The sequence below is a fragment of the Dipodomys spectabilis genome, unplaced genomic scaffold, assembly GCF_019054845.1.
Source record: "Dipodomys spectabilis isolate Male_0828 unplaced genomic scaffold, ASM1905484v1 ptg000070l, whole genome shotgun sequence".
NCBI classification, from domain to species: domain Eukaryota; kingdom Metazoa; phylum Chordata; class Mammalia; order Rodentia; family Heteromyidae; genus Dipodomys; species Dipodomys spectabilis.
This window is the reverse complement of record NW_024870747.1, coordinates 939,135-948,241: the sequence shown is the minus strand read 5'-3', so window position 1 is coordinate 948,241 and position 9,107 is coordinate 939,135.

The following is a 9,107-nucleotide window of genomic DNA, read 5'->3' as shown; positions in this document are numbered from 1 at the left end:
TTTATACGATTCTTTCTTTGTTGCTTTGTATTTCCCTCCCCCACAGTATAACCCCTGCTTTTGCTGTATTTACTGTCAGTATAATTTGTGGAGGGGAAGGGGAAAAACAAATCGTTTAAATAGGGATACAGGTGGACCCATTGCAACAATGAGATGTACAAGTCGTTATATCGCAAAATGAACTTTATAACTTTTGTTCGGGGGTGGGGAGGTAGCAGGGAGGATTCAGTGGGGGTTTGGGGGGAGAATGTGAAGGGATGGGAAGGGGAAACAAAGGAGGAGTCTACAATGCTTGATAAGAAATGTACTCTTTATCTTTCCCATGTAATTGTAACACCTCTGTACAGTATTTTCATAATAAAAACTAAAAATTAAAAAATAAAATGAAATGACCAGTTAAGCTATATCCCCAACAAGGTCAATTTCCCATTGTGCCATTAGGGGGCGCGCACACTGGCGGTCATAGAGATGAAAGCCTGTGCAAGGGTAGTCATAGCATGAGTTGATGTCCCCAAATCTTTGGTGGCAAGGATGCAATCAGTGATCTCCCCATTTCATTCAGGGGCAATGGATTTTCTGCATTCCTGTGTGGCCCCTTCCCATATTAGGCTCTTGGTTAGTGCATCTCAGGCTCCAGCGTGGGATACCTTCCTGGCCACTGCTTCCAGAACAAGGGTAACGAAGTCAGTGAAAGGCTCATTGGGATGTTGTATGAGGGTTTTTAGTTGTTTGTTTCCTTCTTTAGATGGGACTGAGGAGTCAGCCCACAATGCAGAGAGGAGTACTTGGTCAAAGTACTGCGGAGATGCCACTGCTTGTACAATGGGAGACCCATAAACTCCCTCCCCTTTTAAGCAATCAGGGTCCTCCATGGTTGCATCATATCCTCCCGCAGTGACATTTCATGTGCTTTGTTGTTCACATTCATCATAAAAGGCAGCCTTCCATAAAAGGAAGTCCCCTGAAGATGATACTGTGCGCATTAATTTCTTCCAATCACGGGGGCAACTCAGATCAATGCTAATGGTTTCAAGCATCTGTTGAGCATATGGGGAGTGCAACCTATCTTCCTTAACAGCGGTCCAATATTTGTCAAGCACTTTTGGGCCATGGGGGTACCATTGGTTAGGTCGTGCAGTGGTTCGGTGGATGTTTACCGGGAACATGAACTGGGGTTCATCCATAGGCTTGGCTGCCATTTCCACGGTAGTTGTGGGGCCCGCAAACAACTGTTAATTATAGGGGGAACAACGGGTTTTCTTTCTTCGGCAAAGTTGGATATGAACGCCCAAGGATACAAAGTTCCCTGGGGGAGTTCCCAGTCTGGCCTAAATGGCCAAAAGAACTGCTTGGGCAGGTTTCCTGGGACCCATAGTGTGGGGGAGGGGTTTTAAAAGCTTAACTGGCCGGCCCTCTGGATCACATGATGGTGGCAGTTGTTGGTCATCTGCATTCTTACTGGAATTGTTTGCTGCCTCCACAAGAAGATGAGAGTGCCTGAGCAGCTTTGCCATTTTGTGTATGCTCTGTTTCTTTTCGCAGTGAGGCCTTAAATGCCTGAAGAGTTTCCCCTTCTTGTCTCCCTAATATACAGGCTTGAATGGCTACTACAATGGGGTAAAGTTTAGGGGTAGCTCAGCGCCTTCTCAGATTTCTTTTTTACCAGCTACCTGAAGGAGCAGGTCCAGCTGTCTGGATCCAAATGGCCCCGTAGTCAATCCAAGGACACAATTCTTTTACTATTTCCCATATTAAACTAGCTTCCTTTTGTGATACTTTTAACTGCCTACTCCAAAGCAGGGCAACAAGCGCTCATAATTGAGGCTCTCCTGGTGCAGGGGGAAGGTTACCCATGGACACACTTACCTTGCATTAGATTGTCTGTCTGCCGAAAACACTTGAGCCCCACGTTGGGCACCACTTGTAGGGCTAGATGTCCTGCAGGGGGTAAGCATGAATAATGCCCACAAGGAACACACATTGGGAGAATAGGCTTAAGCAGGTCTCGCTTATGTTTGTGCAAGGGGGGGGGGATTTTACACCCCAGCTTTCCCAACCTCTTGAGTTCTTCCGGGCCAATCACTTAGCAGGTAGTTTATATAAGGCACTTGTGACACGCACTGCTTGGTGACAGGCCCTGATTGGTCCCCGGGGGGCGTATAGGGAGCGTGGACAGCTCATGGCTGTCAAGCTAGGCAAACGTGCCTGTGGGTCACATCTCTATGAGAAGAAAATGTGCTTCAACTGCTACTCTAGCTGACTCAACCAGATTTGACTGGCTCTACCCACAGGGGCTGTCTCCCGTATGGAAAAAACACATCCAAATCCCCTGCCCATAGTAACTAGGGGGTCAGGTCCTCTCAATTGTTTTGTCAGGGAGGTCCTTCCACCTGACTTTCACTTTGGGCTTAGGGTTTAGTTGTCCCCAGTGCTTCTGAAATCTGGATTCAGTTGCCCCTGTTGAAAAATTTAAAATGTTAATGGTAAACAAAGCTATCTGTAACTGTATATGGGGGCTAACTCCCCCTTTTTGTTTTAATAATTATGATTGCTCCTTAAGACATTGGTGATTTCTTTCTATAATTGTTTGGCCTTGGAGATTATAGGGAATTCCTGCTCCTGCATCACCAATATTCATATATATATATATATATATATATATATATATATATATATATATATATATATATATATATATATAGTTGGTCCTGGGGCTTGAACTCTGGGGCTGGGTGTTGTCCCTCAGTTCTTCATCTCAAAGTGAGCGCTCTACCACTTGAGCTACAGATCCACTTGCGGCTTTTTCTGCTTATGTGGTGCTGAGAAATTGAATCCAAGGTCTCATGCATGCAACCTACCACTGAGCCACCTTCCCAACCCCTTCCTGCACCTGGAGAAGGGTGTAGGGGTCGGTTTGGGCCCCCCGGGCTGGTTGGTGGGGGATTGTTGTGAACAGTCCTTCTTAAAGTACCCCTCCTGCTCACATTTAAAACAAGTCCCTCTCCCCAATGGTCTTGGGGTTCCTTGGCCCTGGGATGCAAGCGCCTGAGTAATAGCCTCAGTCATTGCAGATGTCTGAGCCTGTAAGGATAAAGCTAGTGATTAGGACTAGTGCTGTTGTGTTACCATATCCTGCGAGGCCACCACCCATCTGCTCAGGGAACTCTCTCTCAATCCCACGCAGGCCATGATGTGGTCTGCATTTATCCCTTCCCAGACCAGTAGCTTTACAAACTGATCTTGGAGGTCCCCTGCCGGCAGCTTGGGCTATAAACTCAAGTAGAGTCTCACCAGGTTTTTGCCTCACTCCTGCTATGGGGGACTCAGTGGGCCTATCATCCAGTTTGTACCACACGGCAAGTCCTGCCTGCCTCACCTGGTCATGGTACAGGACAAGTATTGTGGCCTGTTGGACCCCAGTGGAGCACCCTTCCCCCATCCCTGTTAAAATGGCATAAATAATAGGTATTGCGCTTGAACCTGCCAGTTATTCTCTGCCCACAATCTGCATTCCTCTTTAAAGAAAGCACACCAATTAATAATCTGAGAACTAGTGAAGAAGGCTTTGGCCACATCCAGCCAGTCCTTAGGGACACATGGGTGATAAGCAATGTCCTGTAATTGGGTATGGGCCCAAGGAGAGTTCAGGCCATTCTCTGCCACCGCCTTGTGGATCTCTTTAAAATCCTTAGCTTCCCATGGATACCATTCCAAGGGCCTGTTAGCTCCTGGTGAAAGATTGACTGGATATGCTTGGGGAAGTGAATCCTGAGGCCCAGGTTCTGGGCTCCCAGGTGGCACTTCCTTTACAGGGCAGGCCTCCGAGTAGGTTTCTTCCCCAGTCCTCAGCCCCTCCATGGAAGGTCAGTATGGGTCTGGGTCTTGCAGGTCCTTCTCACAGGCCTCCTAGGGCACTGTACCTCTGGCCCAATCGGGGGAATATGGTGGAAGCCTAGGAAAGTCAGGGCACCCAAGTCAGAGGGGTAACCTTCACCTTTGTTTTGACTTCCACTGTGCATGTTTCAGTGCATTCTCAGTCAAATTTGACCCATTCCTTTTCCTTCTCACTTCCCAAGTCCTCCTTTACTCCCTCTAGGCTTAATGTTGCCTCCTCCTTCTTCTTCTGTGAAATAGCATTACCCATACTAAGGGTTTTACTTACCCTGAGAGATGGCTTAGTCTCAGCCGGTATATTTTCCTTTCTTGCCCGAGTTGGGCTCCTGATGTCAGGTCTTCCTCCATCCCATGAAAGATGGACGGGGTCCAAGGAAAGGTAAGTGTGCCACTTGCCTGTTCCCCAGCTTCCCTTAACCCAGGAGACATTCAGACACAGCAGGGAGTCAAGTCAAGCAGGAACTCATTTATTAACACACAGAAAGCACTTTTTAAAAGCAAAAAAATACCGGGTGGCATGGGGAGGAAAAGGAACCAACTAATCACAGTAATGGTCACACTCTATCATGCACCTAAGCTTCCAGGAGCTGTTTACACACTGAATATAAACAAATCGGACTCTGCCTACTCAACTCCCTGTCAGCACCATCTTTTCTGCACACTTGCCCCACAATTATTATTATTTTGTCTATCATAGATATTCAGGAGATCTGAATATCTCAATATTATGATCTGAAGATTATGGTTCAAAGCTCACCCAGGAAGGAAGGTTCCTTAGATTCTTATCTCCAGTAAACTGCTCAGGAAAAGCCAGACAAAATGGCACTGAACTTCAAGTGGAAGAGGTGTAGCCTTGAGCAAAAACAGGATCAGGGACAGTGCCCAGACCCAGAGGACAAACTAAACAACAAAAACAAAATAAAAACAAACCTCAAACCTAGCATTTTTCTAATTGTATACAGAAGTACGTAATTAAGGAAATTTTTTACTGTGTTATGTATAGGTAGAAGAATAAAGATGTAACACAATTTCTCTCTTCACACCATGTTACACCAATGTCTCAAAAATTGCTCTTTTTCTAAATTTATAAATTAATAGCATCCATTTGTTGGCAACTCTGTCTAGATTATTCACATTTTCATGTTATACATGAACTGTTGGTATTATCTATTATGTTCTAATTATACCTCAATTGAAAGAATATTCCAGGCAAATAGAATGCCAGAATCATTTGTCCATTTCTAAATTAAACCTTCTACTTGAAAACCATTTTGTAGTATCCTATCGAATATGAAATTACAAACAAAACTATTTATTTTAAATGTAAATTCTAATTTAGCCAGGGCCACAAAGTCCTACATTAGATGAGCTTTGCCATTTCTCCAGGCTTAAGTTTGTGTCATCCTTCATCATTTCTTTGGAATCCAACAGAATGATGCTTACTTTCTCAAATTTTTGGTTGGGAATCATGAGCCATTGTGCATCTAGGAATGTTCTGAAATGAAGAGAGCATTTAAAATACAACTGAGGATTATATATGAATTGCATTTCAATAGGAAACTTGACTTCTCAAAACATAGTGACAAAATTAGCCCAAACTTCAAACTGTATATTTCTTTCTTGTTGTTTGGCTTGTTTTATTGAGACAAAATTATACTACCTGTTCCAGAGAAGATATAATTAGTGATCGCTCAACATGGCCTTTTTTCCCTTATATCTGACTTGCTTTGAAACTAGAATTATTCTTCCATTCCACTTTTTACAAATTTGTATGATTAGCTACCATGATTTAGAGCTACTAGAAGAAATAGAGTGGCCTCTTCCTTCATGTTCCACTTAGTAGTAATGCTTTCTCTATATCACTCCCATAGATCTACATACTGGCCTTGGCTTTAGTGTTTCAAAGTTTTCTTATTTGCAGAGTCTGTACTGTATTGAACCATTATACTTAAACACAGAACTTCTTTTTCTCCTAGTATTCATATTGTTTCTCCTCCCGTTAAGTACACTTGGGAAATAATGCACAACATACACACACACAAAATGTATCTGAGAACAATTTTCCCAGTTAAAATTTGACTTAATTTATAGAGCACTTAGGAAATTTGAAATTAAAGTACTCCAGGACAATGGATTTTTCATGTTTTTTTAATTGTAAAAATGGTGTAGAGAGGGGTTTGAGTTACATAAGTAAGTAAATGAGTATATAATCTATCAAGCAATGTTACCTCCTCTTTTGTTTATCCCATGCCATCCCTTTCCTCCCCGCCATCACAAATTCCCTCTCCCCTCCCCAAGTTGTAAAATTCTTTTTCTACATAGTGTTTTGTACAACTCATTGTTACAATGGGTCATACTATATCCTTGTTTCAGCATTTTGTAATCGCGCTTCCCCTCCGCACATAAAAAAACGTGTATGTGCACGATGCAGTTCACTGACATCAAATACAGTAAAAACGGGGGTTATACCGTGGAGTAAGAAAATAGAAGAGAAACAAAAAAAATCACATAGTACATGTTAGATACATTAAAAACAATATCAAGAAAGAAAAACCAAGTTGTGTCCTATCTTGGGGTCCACGTCACACGATCTTATATGGCCATATGTATGTTGATAATGTTTTATAAGCCATTTAAATTCCATATTTTATTGTTATTAAGTTGTCTCTGAAACAGGTGTTACCTCATGTACAAAGATGTACTTGTGCTATTTCAATGAAGCCACAGAACCTTCATTTTACCTGGAGCAACACCATAGATTGTTACTTGTAGTAAGTGGAAGCAAATGTTACTGGAAGTGGAAATTTTAATTACAAGTAAGAGTTTGACAGGCTCTCCTGCCTGGGTTGGCTTTGAGATAGTAATAAATCCAAGTGACATCAACTGTATGGACTTCTCTTTTGAATCAAGAAATAGTAGATGAAGTTTATTATCAAGCTAACATTTGACAATTTTTATAAGAAGAGAATATGTCCAGCAAAGAAGCTATAACTTAACTCAGCAAAAGTAGGTGCATTGAATCATTTTGCAATTATTTTCTCTGCTTGGGAAGATTACTATTGACTTTGTCGTTCCTTTTGAGGAAACTTAAAGTCATATTTGCACTTTTTCTGTTCGTCGTGCGGCTTGAACTCTGATCCTGGGTGCTCTCTCTCAGCCCTTCAGCTCAAGTCAAGTGCTCTACCACTTTAGTCACAGCACCACTTCCGGATTTCTGGTGGTTAATTGAAGATAAGGGTCTCATGGATTTTCCTGACCAGGCTGGTCTCAACCTCCTGAGTAGCTTGCATTACAGGCATGAGCCACCACCACCTGGCTCATATTTGCATTTATGTGCACTTAATGACATTATGTAGACAAAGAATGGAAATTTGAATCAAATGATGTGACATTGCAGCTTTTCAGAAAAATTGAGGTAGCAATAAATATGCCCTCTTTTTCATGTTGTTACACTAATGAATCATGAGCTATGGGACTCTTACATTAGCTTCATCTGTTGTCTGCATATGTGGATTTAGTATAAGAAATTGTTTATAGAGAAAGACTGAGATTTTTAGAAAGCAAAGGAGATCAGGTATGAAAGAGCAGCATAGAAGGATATACAGCTTATCACACAGAGATTAAGAAGAGTCTAAGTGATTAGAATGCTAAAAGCAATGAGGAATAAGCCTAGTTGATAAATAGTTCTTCAATAACCAAAAATGGTTCCCTAGAACGGATTCTGCTATACCTTAGTTACTATAATTTTCCTTCCATCTGGAGTTATTCCTTCTCTTCTGTCACAAATGTTAACTAGCATCTTCATTTTTGGTGCCATGACTGGCCACAAAGTTCTTTCTGATTATCACTGACCACACAAAATCCTGGAATCCTTGAATTTCCAGAATTAAAATTCACCTGACATCCAAGCACATTCCTGGCATTAATTGCCATGACCTATTAGCAAAACTTTTTTTTTTTTTGCTCAACACAGTATTCTAATATAAGTAAAGTACATGAATTAAGGACTATTGTTATGTATCACTTGGAAGGAGCAATAATATATTCCAAATATTGGTTCTTTATTTTGCATTTACTAGCTAAATAACTCTTTTGCCTGTCCTGGGGCTTGCACTCAGGGCCCGTGAACTGTTCATGAGCTAGAATTCTACCACTTGAGGCAAAGCACCACTTCCAGTGTTTTTCTGTTTATGTGGTGCTGAGGAATTGAACCCAGGGTTTCATGCAATGAAGCCATATAGCCAGAACCCTAAATGACTTTTTTTCATATTAATAATTTTTGTGTGAAAATACACTACAGATGAGTTACAATTACATAAGCAAGGTAATTAGTACATTTCTTATCAAGTATTGTTGCCTCCTCCTTTGTTTCCCCTTACCATCCCTGACCACCGACCCTCCATCTCCCCGCCAAAGTTTTAAAGTTCCCTTTTCGACATAAAGTCTTGTTCCAATGGGACTTTCTTAAGATGGCATTACTTTTTCTTTCTGTTAATATGTATTATAATTTAGGTCAGGTGGTAGGAAAGGAAGTGGAAAACAATATTATGTCCAGTAAAGCTGACATCCTATTACATCACTAAGGAAGTAGTGTTAAGATCTGCGGGACTCATAGGTTGTTGCATGTGACATTACTATGTAAAACACTATTAACAAGCATCTCAGACATCCAAAACATTCTGCTTCCATTTTCAAGGTCAAGAGCAAAATATCTATGCCTTTTTATTGATTGGGTGTGTTTCCTAGGAAGGAAGAAGGATGATGTGGTAGGTGATGATGGAAAAATAGGTATATTAGCCCCCTGTCCAAATTTTTTGCAGTTTTATTTATTTATTTTTCTTTTGTATATTATTTTTATTGTGAAAATACTGTACAGAGGGGTTACAATTACATGAGCAAGATAATGAGTACATTTCTTTTCAAGCATAACCTCCTCCTTTGTTTCCCCTTCCCATCCCTTCCCATCCTCCCCTGCTCTCCCCAATCTTTCCCGCTACCCATCCCACCAAAGTTGTAAAGTTCATTTTTCGACATAACAACTTGTACATTTCATTGTTGCGATAGGTCCACCTGAATCCCTATTTAAACGATTTTTTCCAGTTTTAAAAAGTGCTCCTGGTGAACTCACACCTACATCTAATTGACTTGCTGTCTGCACAAGATGCATATAAATGAAGATATTTATTCTGGTGGATAGTCACATATATTAACAA